The following is a 15,664-nucleotide window of genomic DNA, read 5'->3' as shown; positions in this document are numbered from 1 at the left end:
AAAAAATGTTTGCCAAAAATGATAAGAAAACTCAATAAATAATATTTCAGATCACCGCTAACCCAGTATAAGTATATTATGAACATCGTAGAACAACTTTATTAAGATAAGAATTCAATATAGCATTTTATTATATCTCATTATATCTTATTATTTTGTTAAACTTATCTTGGTAAATAAATATGATTTGGTTTTTAATTGCATCAGTTTCTATGCCTCACAGAGATTAGATTATATTCTTGAATTATCTTTTTGTGTCAATTTACGTTGTTTCAATTTTTAATTGATATCGAACTGTGGAGTTTTGCATTTCCAATAAAGTATTAAAATGTCTTTAATGCATCCTATTATCTTAAATATTCAGCAAATGTCTTCAATTAGACTTCTGTGGTAAGGATGATCGACTTGAACAACTTGTTAGATCACCTAATGGCACCTTCTTCAAATAGATACTTTTTGTTATATTCTTTATACAAACTCGCCACAAGCTGGCGAACATTGAGATTTTCGTGGTAAATTATCACTAGCTATTTGGTCTTGCTGCAGATATTTTGCGAGCGTGAAAATTTCCGATTCTACAGGCACATATATAACGCGAGTAATCGTACCATCGATATCTCTCTGCTTAGATTATTTTTAATTCTTCATCTTCTTGTGAATATATGCTTTATGACATCATAATGAGTGAGACAAAACATAATATAACATGTGTTCTTTTTATTCCAGAATCTAGAAAACAAGCGATACACTGAAAGGACAGCTCCATCAACCCTATTTTTCGACGAATGTGGAGTCTGAACAAGATATAAAACTCTTATGATAGAGAAGATCAACAATATAAACAGAGAGGAAAAGGATAATAAAGTATGTGAGTTCAGCTTTCTAATTAGTCTTCTTTAAACCTTTCGGGAAGCTGATAAAGAAAGCTTTTCATCCGTTTCATCGGAGACTTTTGACAACCCGCCTAATATGCAAGGAATAATAAACTAAACGATTTATTATTGTTAATCACAAACAAAATGACCCGGCTTCTTGTTTGTGCCTCAGCTTGATGTGACATAGAATTCGCCTTAGAACTGGTTCATTGGGAAGGTTATCTGCTAAAACAATAAACATAATCAGCACATAACATATTGACATAAAAGTATATACAGATTGTAATCATACATAATATAAGTATATACATACCGTATGTTCTGAATCTTCACGCAATACAGCCATGCGAAGTATACTTCAAAGTTACTTTAATTCAGCTTGTATGACTAAAGTAGCAAATCTGCAGTGTTAGCCTACTATGCTAATTTGCTTATTATACAGTCCCAACCTGCAGTCGAGAATTGTGTTTTATTCGCAATTGAGAATAAGTTAAAACATTATACATACATATTGTATACTTTCCTCTCACTCAAGAATACTACAACCAATAATGAACACCAAAACACTGACTTACACCGAATACTAAGCCAGACTGAACCAAATAGTCTGATCCGCGCGCTTTCAATTTTGCAATTATCGAGATTGATTGCTAAACTATCAAAATACCACTTTGTTCCGTCAGATACGCCCACATTGGCTGCGTAATACGTCAAACGTCTTCATCGATAACATACCTCAGCCATTATCAAGCGATGTTCCGCGGAACACTGGTGTTTCGCGAGGGGCATTCAGGTGTTTCTTGGTCCTGGCACCTTTCTATTTGCCAGACCGTTAATTCCTGCCTGTTTTGAGAAACAATTGAAACGAGGTTCTGCCGCTGTCTATTTTCGCTTTTAATTGAAGTCACAGCAGAGTGCCCATGTCACTGTGCACAGAGCCATGGAGATGCAAATGACAAGATAATTTTTGATGGATTTTGCACCGATGATGGAATTGAGTTATAGAGATATATGATTGTATAGAGTTATGATTGAGTTATAAGCAGATAGCCAAAACTCGTCCAAACTTGTTTTTCTGTTAGCCTAAATTATTGCGCACGTCAACATGGTGGAAGTCGGACAGCTTGTTTACAAATACATTATGACATAACAGTGCAATTACGACGTGACAATCGCCCTTATTCAATCATATGCAAATGCAGTAATATTACCAGTCTAATACTCAAGTTTTACAGGATTGCCCGTTGTATGCATGCTTTGGTGTATAACCAAATAGCTCTTTTTCTAAAATTTGAAAAAGATCCGCGGCAGAACTGATAATATCTTGCGCCACACTAGTGTGCCCCGGCATACAGTTTGAGAAACGCTGCTGTATTTGCACCGCAGGTGCGCGATAATTTCCGCTCATCACGGATGCTCAGTCAGCGCATATGGCAATCGCCGTGGTTTCGACGATGGATGCAATAGCTGCAATTGTAGATGCATCCCCACTCTCCTTGAGGCGCACGAGCTCGTTGAAATGTTCCAGCGACTTCCCATCATGATCCACCGTCCGAAGACAAATCGCCCAGCATTGACTAGGATTTGTCGATCGTGATCGATTGCAACCTGACACTGGACGCAAATTCCAATCTGTTCCTGAACTTCTTCAGCCATAGCTCAGACTCTTTCCTTGCGCGATTTTTCGGCATTATCGGACTCTTCGATCTCATCATGACCCCTGACCTATACGCCATTGTATGCGTACAAAATAATCGGTGAAATTTTAAAAGCATTTTTGAATATTCTCTGTTTAGGGAGACAACGGAAAATTGTTCAGCATGTTTTATACGCCTTTAACTTCTACTTCCTATAGTCTCCAAAGTTTTATCTAGAGGTAGCCAACAGCATATGATCTGCACTGCTATCGTGCTTCCCCAGTCCACGGTTAGTTTCCACAGGCTTCGATCACGAAAACAATCCGCCAAATGCAAATGCAGACTCCGATTTTCCCGTAGAAGTACTGAAATTTTGGTAAGGGTAGAATATACTATCTGCGAGTACAATTATATTCCTTTTCTCTCTGTTTAGTTTTTTTTATATTTTATATATCAAACTGCAACTGCTAATATAACGGCATTGGAGTGAAATAAAACATATAATCTGTGTTTTATTCCATTCCAAATACCTAGCGATACACACGAAAGAGCCACCGTTTAGCTAGATTCTCGGATACGTATATGAAGTCGAAGAAAGCTGTACCATTTTTTAAGTATGAGGCTTGGCTCCGTTTTAGCCTGACTATATTTTCCCAATTTTTGACTTTACAAGATGAATGCTTCGTAACTCACTTTTTGTCCTGCCATTAATGCTTCTTTGGTTAGTGGTGTTGTATGACAGCTGACAGAATGTATGTCGTATGTTGCTATGGCGCGCGGGCCGTAATTTGCCATGTGAGATCTAGATTTTAGATTCCAAATTTTACTAGATTGTGAACAAAATATCTAGATCTAGCTACAATACACCTCCAGCGACAGCACCAATGTAGGGTAGTAAGCTGTGAGTATTAGACTTTGAAAAAATATATTTGAATGGTTAGTAAAATCGACTAATCTTCCCTCTCATTTATTATCGTTTTCAATCACCTGAATTCGCTACACTATCGGTTTTGTATGACGACATAATGAACAAGTCGGAACGAATAAATTTTATTTTCATTCAAGATAAACAGCGATATCCAAACTAGCGACCGCTCGTCGCCGAATATCCAAGAAGATATTACACTACAGAGAACAAACTTACAATAAAAGATGTGAGTTTAGCTTTTTTATTTAGGCCGTAACTAACCTGCTGATAAGGGAGAAATTTATTGCTTTCACACAACGATAGTAATGTTTCGTTTGTTTTAGAATCACTCAATACTTGAATACAAACTCATATCTGCAGGTTAGCATATATATCCTTCAAGTGCAATATCTTAGATATGTTTTATTTCAGACTATTTTGAAATCAGGAATTTTTATTCGTATTTATTGCAAATCTTGATTTCCTTTATTATATATTATGTTACGACTTGACGACGAACTTATGTACGGAGTTATTATTTCGTTTAAACGAGTGCATATTTGAATTATTTTGATTGATTCCAAACACATTACGGTTACATGGTAGTATCCACTCAATCGCGTTACTGTGCGAAAATAATTTAATCCTGGGAAGTTGTTTTTGTTCGAACCAAAGGCTACGAGGCCAGCCTACATTAAACGCTAACAAAAACAGTAGTCGAGGCTTCTATCGCAAACTTGAAAATATATTTCTCTCCCAAAACCTATCCGTTACTCAACGTACTTCGAGTTTGTAGACAGCAAATAATGTGCCAAGCTTATAAGAAAATAGAAAAAAAAATGAACAGATTTAATAAGATTTTTTTTTCCAAAAATGATAAGAAAACATATTCTTTATTATTTCAGATCACGACTAACCCAATATAAGTATACTATGAACATCGTAGAACAATTGTATTAAAATAAGAATTCAATATAGCATTATATTATATAAAAGTTAGATACATTACAAAAAAAATATTTGACAATGGCTAAATGCTATAGCCATTCATAGAAATCCTATTTGAGCTGGGCCATTCCACTACCCAATACGAAATTATTCTCACCAACTCACAGCAAATGTATGATAAAGTTTCATATTGGATTACGTTTCTGGATTAAAATCAAAATTATTCCAGGTCTTAGTAATAGACTATTGCACCTGGAACAACATCACACTATTAGTCCAACGTATTTTGTTTTCATTCAATTTCACTAAAATGATTAACAGTATTAGGGAACGAGTGGCGTTAGTCAGATTCATAGAATCCATGTCGAAGAAAGCAGTCAAAGCATCAGAGTCAGTGACTGTTGTTGCCTAATGTAATGGCTGATCAACTCAATCGCAAATCAGTGGTTGTAGACCTTTGAAAACACGTCCACGAAATAAGTCATGTCCCAAATCAAAACGATTTATTCCCAGAATTTCGTACCATGAGTTTCTGTCCCAATAGCATTAAAATTAAAATCGGTATAATTTCTTGATAAACAGTCAACACGATGATACTTGAATAGGAATCGAGAGGGTTATCTCCTGAAACAATAAACTTAATCATTTATATATCCTTTTTCTTTTATATATTTCCGTTCAATCATTTTTAAGTACACATTACGGAACTTCGGTTCTGATTTTCACAATATCTTCGATAGTCATAGGATCAAGTATAGGGCAGCCTATAATTTGAGAATTTTGTAACACAAATCATGTCATTTCGAAGTTATGGTGAGTTTCAAAAATTGGTATTCAAGTCACTTCTCGATTTACTACAAGAACTTTGTACGCTCTTCGTGTTTTGGTAAGTCCTACAGACTCAAGAACTAAAAATTAGGATATTTTCAAACACTGATCAGTTAACTCCCGCCAATTGATGTAGATTATTCATGAATTATGGGCTATAGGCTTATAAAAGCTTTTTTAATATTCGTTATAAAGTTAGCACACAGTACACAGAAGGTCATCAAACTTATCTTGTTATTTAAATATTTAAATTATATTCTTGAATACCTTCTTGTGTCAATTTACGCTGTCTCAATTTATAATTGATATTTTGCATTTGTTATAAAGTACTAGAACGTTGTTAATACATCCCATTATAATAAATATTCAGCAAATTTCTTTGCTTAGACTTCTTACGTACGAATTATCGACTTGAACTATTTGCTAGCTTCTCTTGAAGAAAGCGAACACAAAAGTTTTTCGAGGTAAATTATCATAAGCTATTTGGTCTTGCTGCAGATATTTTGCGAGCGTGAAAATTCTGATTATGCGGTCATTTATCAAACGAGTAATCCTACTATCGCTATCTCTCTGTTTCAATTTTTTTTTTAATTTTTTTATCTATCTTCACCTGTTTGTGAATTTATTCTTTATGACATCATAACGAGAATATCGGTCAGAGACCGAAGAGTTATCGATCGAAAGTTAGGGGATCCCCCAAAGCAGCGCTCTTACTCCATAGTGACACCTTGTGTCCCATCACTAATTAATTCTGATTAATAACTCGCTAATTATACGACATAATTCGCCCAAAATCAATAGGCTTCTGGTCCGAGATATGATGAATGCACATGCAAAATCTGGAGCAGATTTATTCTCGCTCTCGTGAGATATCGCGTGCATCTAACAGACAGACAAATACCTATCAACATACTTACCGATTAAAATCGATAAGTAATGAGTGGAACAAACATAATATAACCTTTTTTTTATTCTAGAATCTAAAAACAAGTGATACACTGAAAGCACAGCTCACCTACCCGCATTTCCGACAAATGTGGAGTCTGAAAAAGACACCAAATCTCTTATGATGAAGAAGATCAACAAGATAAACAGAGAGAAAAAGTATAATAAAAGATGTGAGTTCAGCATTCTAATTAGTCTATTTAGTAACTTTCGGGAAGCCGATAAAGAAAGTTTTTTATCGGTTTATCGGAGACATTTGTCAACGCGTTCAATATGCAAGGGCTACTAAACTAAACATTTTTTTATTATTAATTACAAGCAAAATGACCCGGCTTCTTGTCTGTGTCTCAGCTCGGATGTCCCAATACAATTCAACATAGAACCGTTGCAATTTTTTGAAAATAGGACAACAAGATGATACACCAAATTGAATCTGGAGAGTTATCTGCTAAAACAATAAACATAATAAGCAACATATTGGCATAAAATCATATACAGATTAGAATCATACAATGTATAAAGTATATAGATACCGTATATGTTCTGAGTCTTCACGCACTACAATTAGCGAAGTATACTCCAAAGTAACTTTAATTCAGCTTGTATGACTGAATTAGCAAACCTGCAGTGTTAGCCTACTATGCTAATTTGCTTGTTATACAGTCTCAACCTGCAGCCAAAACTTGTTTTTCATTCGCAATTGAGAACGTTTATGTTGACCTCAAGTTATATTTTTAATACATACTGTTATTTCTTTCTGCTAACTCACGAATACTACGATCATTGGACACAAAAACACTGATTTACAACAAATACTAAGCCAGACTGAACCAAGTCGTCTGATCAGCGCGCTTCCAATTTAGCAATTATCGAGATTGATTGCAAAACTATGGACATACCACTTTGTTCCGTCAGATACGACCACATTGGCTGCCTAACACGTCAAATATCTTCATAAATAATATATGTCAGCGATTGTTAAGCGATGTTCCGCAGAGCACTGGTGTTCCGTGATGGGCATTCAGGTGTTTCTTGGTCTTGATGCCTTTCTATTTGCCAGACCAGTAAATTTCCGTTCAAGTAGATGCAACCATGAGAGTCTCACAAGAATACTTTCCTTCTTGCGCTTCTCCAAGATTCGCTTGATACGCCCACATTGTCTGCGTGAAAACGTCAAGCCTATAACAAAATAGAAAATAATGAATAGATTTGATAAAAAAAAAAAATGTTTGCCAAAAATGATAAGAAAACTCAATAAATAATATTTCAGATCACCGCTAACCCAATATAAGTATATTATGAACATCGTAGAACAACTTTATTAAGATAAGGATTCAATATAGCATTTTATTATATAAAAGTTCAAAAGATTTCTAAAAAAACATTTGACAATTCATAGAAATCCTATTTGAGCTGGGCCATTCCACTACCCAATACGAAGTTATTCTCGCCAACTCACAGTAAATGTATGGTAAACTTTCGTATTGGATTGCGTTTCTACATTAAAATCAATATCATTCCAGGCAACCTTGCAAGGTCTCAGTGATAGACTATTGCACCTCGAACAACATCCCAGTATTATTAGTCAAAGGTATTTTTTTAAATTCAATTCCATTAAAAATGCGTCACTAAGCAGGGATAACAGTATTATTGAACGAGTGGCGTTAGTCAGATTCAGAGAATCCATGTCGAAGAGAGCAGTCAAATCATCAGAATCACTCAGTGACTGTTGCTGCCTAATGTAATGGCTGATCAACTCAAACCCAAATCAGTGGTTGTAGACCTTAGAAAACAAGCCCAAGAAATAAATTATGTGCCAAACCTAAACGATTTATTCCCATAATCTCGTACCTTGAGATTCTGTCCCAATGGCATTAAAATTAGAATCGGTGTAATTTGTTGATAAACAGTCAACAAGATGATACTTGAATAGGAATCGGGAGAGTTATCTCCTGAAACTATAAACTTAATCATTTATATATCATTTTTCATTCAATCATATTTAAGTACACATCACGAAACTGCGGTTCTGTTTTTTCCCAATGTCTTCAACAGTCATAGGATCAAGTATAGGGCAACCTATAATTTAATAAGTTTGTAACACAAATCATGTCATTTCGAAGTTATGGTGACTTTCAATAAGGGTATCACACAGTACACAGAAGGTTAAATTTATCTTGGTAAATAAATATGATTTGCTTTCATATTGCATCAGTTTCTATGCCTCACAGAGATTATATTATATTCTTGAATTATCTTTTTGTGTCAATTTACGTTGTCTCAATTTTTAATTGATATTGAACTGTGGAGTTTTGCATTTCCAATAAAGTATTAGAATGTCCTTAATGCATTCTATTATCTTAAATATTCAGCAAATGTCTTCAATTAGACTTCTGTGGTAAGGATGATCGACTTGAACAACTTGTTAGATCACCTAATGGCCCCTTCTTCAAATAGATACTTTTTGTTATATTCTTTATACAAACTCGCCACAAGCTGGCGAACATTGAGATTTTCGTGGTAAATCATCACTAGCTATTTGGTCTTGCTGCAGATATTTTGCGAGCGTGAAAATTTCCGATTCTGCAGGCACATATATAACGCGAGTAATCGTACCATCGATATCTCTCTGCTTAGATTATTTTTAATTCTTCATCTTCTTGTGAATATATGCTTTATGACATCATAATGAGTGAGACAAAACATAATATAACATGTGTTCTTTTTATTCCAGAATCTAGAAAACAAGCGATACACTGAAAGGACAGCTCCATCTACCCTATTTCGACGAATGTGGAGTCTGAACTAGGGTTACCATATTTGAAAAAGCAAAATTCCGGACAGTGCATGACTATGTCGCACAACCTTAGTCCTAACCGGTAAGCAAAAACTACGTTCAGGTTGTGCGCCATCTTGGTGCGCATACTTCTTTCTGGAGGTCCCTATTTTCATGAGACCATATATATGCGCTACCGAAATGCTAAGGCTGCAAACGTTGTACGATACTCATGCTAACGTTGTACGATACTCATGCTAAAGCGCCAGCTACCGAAATGAAAAGTATTGTCTTCAGTCACAAGCAGAATCTCACACCAGGCAGGTAAGCACACTCTAAATATAGCTACGGGCCGTCGACTGAAAAAATCTCAACTTCAGAGTGAAAAATAAGAATGAGAATTAGATTGTGCCGAAACGAAAGAACAGCAATTAATTACATGCTTAAAACAAATTAAAGACAATCACTACAAATTTACTCTTCTGACCATGCATATTTTTCTGAAGATCTAATTCTCTTCTTGTTTGATTTCAAAAATGAAAACAATTCACTACAGTGCATATCTTTGAAATTATATTGGAGAGTCAACATGCCTTTTATAGTCGCAACTTGTTTCTCTCTTTAGTCCACTGACTTTGCATCAGTGAAAAGACTCTCTCTACATTGACATTGTGGGATGTAACAGCAAAGAAAAACAGTTCAACCCTTAAAATTTCGGAGTGACATGTGATGTTCGTAGACTGATCGAAATATTTGCACCATTTCTTATGCATTGGCAGTTTAATAAATTCTTCGTCTTGTAGGTAACTTTCCACAAACTGCTTCAAGTTACAGAATTGGTCAAAGCATTTATCATCGTCCACATCAACCTGTTTACTAATCAGATGTTCCAGGCAAGGCTTTACATCAGGGGTCGGCAACTTTTTGTCGCTCGCGGGCCAAAACCAAAGGTTGCAAGTCATTGGCGGGCCTCATATTTTTAGAATGTTGAAAACCGAACGGATAGACGATGAATCACACTTTTTCACACAGATCAGAAGTTAAATTTAGAGCAGCGCACGAAGACTGACCATTTGAATATTTTCTGCACCATTAAACCATTTGCGCTAAGCATCAACTTTTCTGCGTTTTGTTGCCATTTGTGTAATTATATTTAAATTATTAGGGTAAATTATATTAAATTAAACGCGCAATTGTGAATTATATACTTGTTAGGTTATAACAAAATTTAGCCTACACGTGTCGCAAAATTAATTCTGTTACGTAAAGAATATAATCGTTAAAACAGCTGTTTTGTTACTATAATCCAGTGAAGCGTCGCGGGCCGGATTATATTGCTTCGCGGACCGGATCCGGCCCGTGGGCCGTAGGATGCCAACCCCTGCTTTACATCCTTCCAACTTGGTATCTCGTTCAAGGTTATGCATTTGAAACAAGTAAACTCTTCCATTGGTTTCATCCATTTGCACAGGTATTCCAAGCATCTCTCATACAATGTTCTGTATTAGCAGTGTGCACATTACGATTGCAGATGCAGTAAAATTCCGGACATTTGAGCATTTTTCAAAATTCCTCCCGGACGCAAAATTTAACCCTAAATTCCGGACATGTCCGGAATTTTCCGGACGGTATGGCAACCCTAGTCTGAACAAGATATGAAACTCTTATGATAGAGAAGATCAACAAAATAAACAGAGAGGAAAAGGATAATAAAATATTTGAGTTCAGCTTTCTAATAAGTCTTCTTTGAACCTTTCGGGAAGCTGATAAAGAAAGCTTTTCATCCGTTCCATCGGTTTATCGGAGACTTTTGACAACCCGCCTAATATGCAAGGAATAATAAACTAAACGATTTATTATTGTTAATCACAAACAAAAAGACCCGGCTTCTTGTCTGTGCCTCAGCTTGATGTGACATAGAATTCGCCTTAGAACTGGTTCATTGGGAAGGTTATCTGCTAAAACAATAAACATAATCAGCACATAACATATTGACATAAAAGTATATACAGATTGAAATCATACATAATATAAGTATATGCATACCGTATGTTCTGATTCTTCACGCAATACAGCCATGCGAAGTATACTCCAAAGTAACTTTAATTCAGCTTGTATGACTAAAGTAGCAAATCTGCAGTGTTAGCCCACTATGCTAATTTGCTCATTATACAGTCCCAACCTGCAGTCGAAAATTGTGTTTTATTCGCAATTGAGAATAAGTTATAACTTTTATACATACATATTGTATACTTTACTCTCACTCAAGAATACTACAACCAATACTGAACACCAAAACACCGACTTCCACCAAATACTAAGCCAGACTGAACCAAATAGTCTGATCCGCGCGCTTTCAATTTTGCAATTATCGAGATTGATTGCTAAACTATCAAAATACCACTTTGTTCCGTCAGATACGCCCACATTGGCTGCGTAATACGTCAAACGTCTTCATCGATAACATACCTCAGCCATTGTCAAGCGATGTTCCGCGGAACACTGGTGTTTCGTAAGGGGCATTCAGGTGTTTCTTGGTCCTGGCACTTTTCTATTTGCAAGACCGTTAATTCCCGCCTGTTTTGAGAAACAATTGAAACGAGGTTCTGCCGCTGTCTATTTTTGCTTTTAATTGAAGTCACAACAGAGTGCCCATGTCACTGTGCACAGAGCCATGGAGATGCAAATGACAAGATAATTTTTGATGGATTTTGCACCGATGATGGAATTGAGTTATAGAGAATAGAGATATATGATTGTATGTAGTTATGATTGAGTTATAAGCAGATAGCCAAAACTCGTCCAAACTTGATTTTCTGTTAGCCTAACTTATTGCGCACGTCAACATGGTGGAAGTTGGACAGCTTGTTTACAAATACATTATGACAAAACAGTGCAATTACGACGTGACAATCGCCCTTATTCAATCGTATGCAAATGCAGTAATATTACCAGTCTAATACTCAAGTTTTACATGCCTTGGTGTATAACCAATACATCTTTTTCTGAAATTTGAAAAAGATCCGCGGCAGAACTGTTAATATCTTGCGCCACACTAGTGTGCCCCGGCATACAGTTTGAGAAACGCTGCTGTATTTGCACCGCAGGTGCGCGATAATTTCCGCTCATCACGGATGCTCAGTCAGCGCCTATGGCAATCGCCGTGGTTTCGACGATGGATGCAATAGCTGCAATTGTAGATGCATCCCCACCCTCCTTGAGGCGCACGAGCTCGTTGAAATGTTCCAGCGACTTCCCATCATGATCCACCGTCCGAAGACAAATCGCCCAGCATTGACTAGAATTTGTCGATCGTGATCAATTGCAACCTGACACTGGACGCAAATTCCAATCTGTTCCTGAACTTCTTCAGCCTTGCGCGATTTTTCAGCATTATCGGACTCTTCGATCTCATCATGGCCCCTGACCTATACGCCATTGTATGCGTACAAAATAATCGGTGAAATTTTAGAAGCATTTTTGAATATTCTCTGTTTAGGGAGACAACGGAAAATTGTTCAGCATCTTTTATACGCCTTTAACTTCCACTTCCAATAGTCTCCATAGTTTTATCTAGAGGTAGCCAACAGCAAGCATATGATCTGCACTGCTATCGTGCTTCTCCAGTCCACGGTTAGTTTCCACAGACTTCGATCACGAAGACAATCCGCCAAATGCAAATGCAGACTCCGGTTTTTCCGTAGAAGTACTGACATTTTTGTAAGGGTAGAATATACTATCTGCGAGTACAATTATATTCCCTTTCTCTCTGTTTAGTTTTTTTAAATTTTATATATGCAACTGCTAATATATTGGCATTGGAGTGAAATAAAACATATAATCTGTGTTTTATTCCATTCCAAATACCTAGCGATACACACGAAAGAGCCACCGTTTAGCTAGATTCTCGGATACGTATATGAAGTCGAAGAAAGCTGTACCATTTTTAAGTATGAGGCTTGGCTCCGTTTTAGCCTGACTATATAATCTATTCACGTATTTTCCCAATTTTTGACTTTACAAGATGAATGCTTCGTAACTCACTTTTTGTCCTGCCAATAACGCTTCTTTGGTTAGTGGTGTTGTATGACAGCTGACAGAATGTATGTCGTATGTTGCTATGGCGCGCGGGCCGTAATTTGCCATGTGAGATCTAGATTTCAGATTCCAAATTTTACTAGATTGTGAACAAAATATCTAGATCTAGCTACAATACACCTCCAGCGACAGCCCCAATGTAGGGTAGTAAGTTGTGAATATTAGACTTTGAAAAAATATTTTTGAATGGTTAGTAAAATCGACTAACTTCCCTCTCATTTATTATCGTTTTCAATCACCTGAATTCGCTACACTATCGGTTCTGTATGACGACATAATGAAGAAGTCGGAACGAATAAATTTTAGTTTCATTCAAGATAAACAGCGATATCCAAACTAGAGATGTACCGATACCACTTTTGTCGCCGATATCGATACCGATCCGATACCAGCTAAAAACGCCGATACCGATACGCCGATACTACAGAAAGGCCGATATTATCGATATTCCGATACCGATACTATGTAATTATTACTTAATTAAGGGTGTTGTGTACGGCAGACGGGTTAAAACAATGGTCTTTGAGCGTTGTTCTCAGTACACATCATTTCAGATCGAAAAAAAGATATATCACATAATATGTTTGGTGTTTGCTTTAATTGATTAAGATAAATTATACAGTAACGCTAATAATCTCGGTGTTCAATTAGAAAACTCATAAGCCGGGATGTCCAATTTGAATTTAATGTTAATATCGCGACCTTCGAATATCGTTATTCGTGTTTAAAAGAATAACGAATAGCACCCACACATTCTTGCGCCGCCGTCCTACGTTCAAATTAAAAGCATTTTACAAATATGTTATTTCGTGGCTAATCGTAATCGTCGACGCAATAAGTCAAAGCCAACCTGAAAGAATATCAATCAGCACCGACAAAAAGAAGGCCTACTTATAACCGTCGAGGATGTTTTTTTACTTCACTATTTTATAATATTTTACAATTGCTATCATATATTTTGATACAGTCTAGGACTAGGCGGTCATGTCTATATATCTATAAAGAAATTGTGTAGTTAAACAAAATTAAAAATAATACCTGCGTAGAGGAATTATTGTGTCGGAATTTAGTTTATCAATGTCGACAGACTAAATGACACTCGTACTCGTACGACAAACAGTCAGAATTTATACCCGTGCCAAAAGTCTATGTGCCGTTAATAAGAACCCCAATTCCACTGTATGATTTAAAAATGGGCTCCCAGTTGGTTTTGTTATATGCTGTGTTGATATATTTCTTCGTTATTACTATGTAATATTAAAAATGTCAATATAAAAATTTGACAACGAAAATAGCCAAATTAGTTGGGCTAGTTTGGCTGATAAATAGCGCTAAAAACAATCCTATGCTCTCGCGGAGGTGGGGACATGTATGGCTCATAGCTCACGATTTATCCAGACAAAAAATAAATTAAAAAGTAGTATTCCAACTAATCTTTTAAAACATTCTGGGCCATATCAAAAAGATAAATATATCGGAAATATCGGCCTTAATCTAACCGATACCGATACATAGCCGATACCGAAAAAATGGCCGATATTACCGATACCGATACATCGGTACATCTCTAATCCAAACTAGCGACCGCTCGTCTACGCATTACCTCACAAGTGTGAAGTCCAAAAACATGGATTCCTACAAGGAGGAGAAGAAGTCCAAGAAGATATACACTACAGAGAACAAACTTACAATAAAAGATGTGAGTTTAGCTTTTTTATTTAGGCCGTAACTTCCTGTACGCTGATAAGGGAGAAATTTATTGCTTTCACACAACGATAGTAATGTTTCGTTTGTTTTAGAATCGCTCAATACTTGAATACAAACTCATATCTGCAGGTTAGCATATATATCCTTCAAGTGCAATATCTTAGATATGTTTTATTTCAGACTATTTTGAAATCAGGAATTTTTATTCGTATTTTATTGCAAATTGTCACCATTGATTTCCTTTATCATATAATTATATTATGTTACGACTTAGCGACGAAATTATTAATTCGTTTAAACTAGTGCATATTTGAATTATTTTGATTTATTTCAAACACCTTACGGTTATATGGTACTATCCACTCAATCGCATTACTGTGCAGAGATAATTTAATCCTGGGAAGTTGTTTTCGTTCGAACCAAAGGCTACGAGGCCAGCCTACATTGAACGCTAACAAAAACAGTAGTCGAGGCTTCTATCGCAAACTTGAAAATATATTTCTCTCCCAAAACCTATCCGTTACTCAACGTACTTCGAGTTTGTAGACAGCAAATAATGTGCTAAGCTTATAACAAAACAGAAAAAAAAATGAACGGATTTTTAATAAGATTTTTTTTCTCCAAAAATGATAAGAAAACATATTATTTATTATTTCAGATCACGACTAACCCAATATAAGTATACTATGAACATCGTAGAACAATTGTATTAAGATAAGAATTCAATATAGCATTATATTATATAAAAGTTCGATACATTACCAAAAAAATATTTCACAATGGCTAACTGCTATAACCATTCATAGAAATCCTATTGAGCTGGGCCATTCCACTACCCAATACGAAATTATTCTCACCAATTTACAGCAAATGTATGATAAAGTTTCATATTGAATTGCGTTTCTAGATTAAAATCAAAGTCATTCCAAGCAACCTTGCAAGG

Source organism: Styela clava, chromosome 9 (assembly GCF_964204865.1).
Source record: "Styela clava chromosome 9, kaStyClav1.hap1.2, whole genome shotgun sequence".
NCBI lineage: Eukaryota > Metazoa > Chordata > Ascidiacea > Stolidobranchia > Styelidae > Styela > Styela clava.
This window is presented reverse-complemented; position numbering follows the sequence as displayed.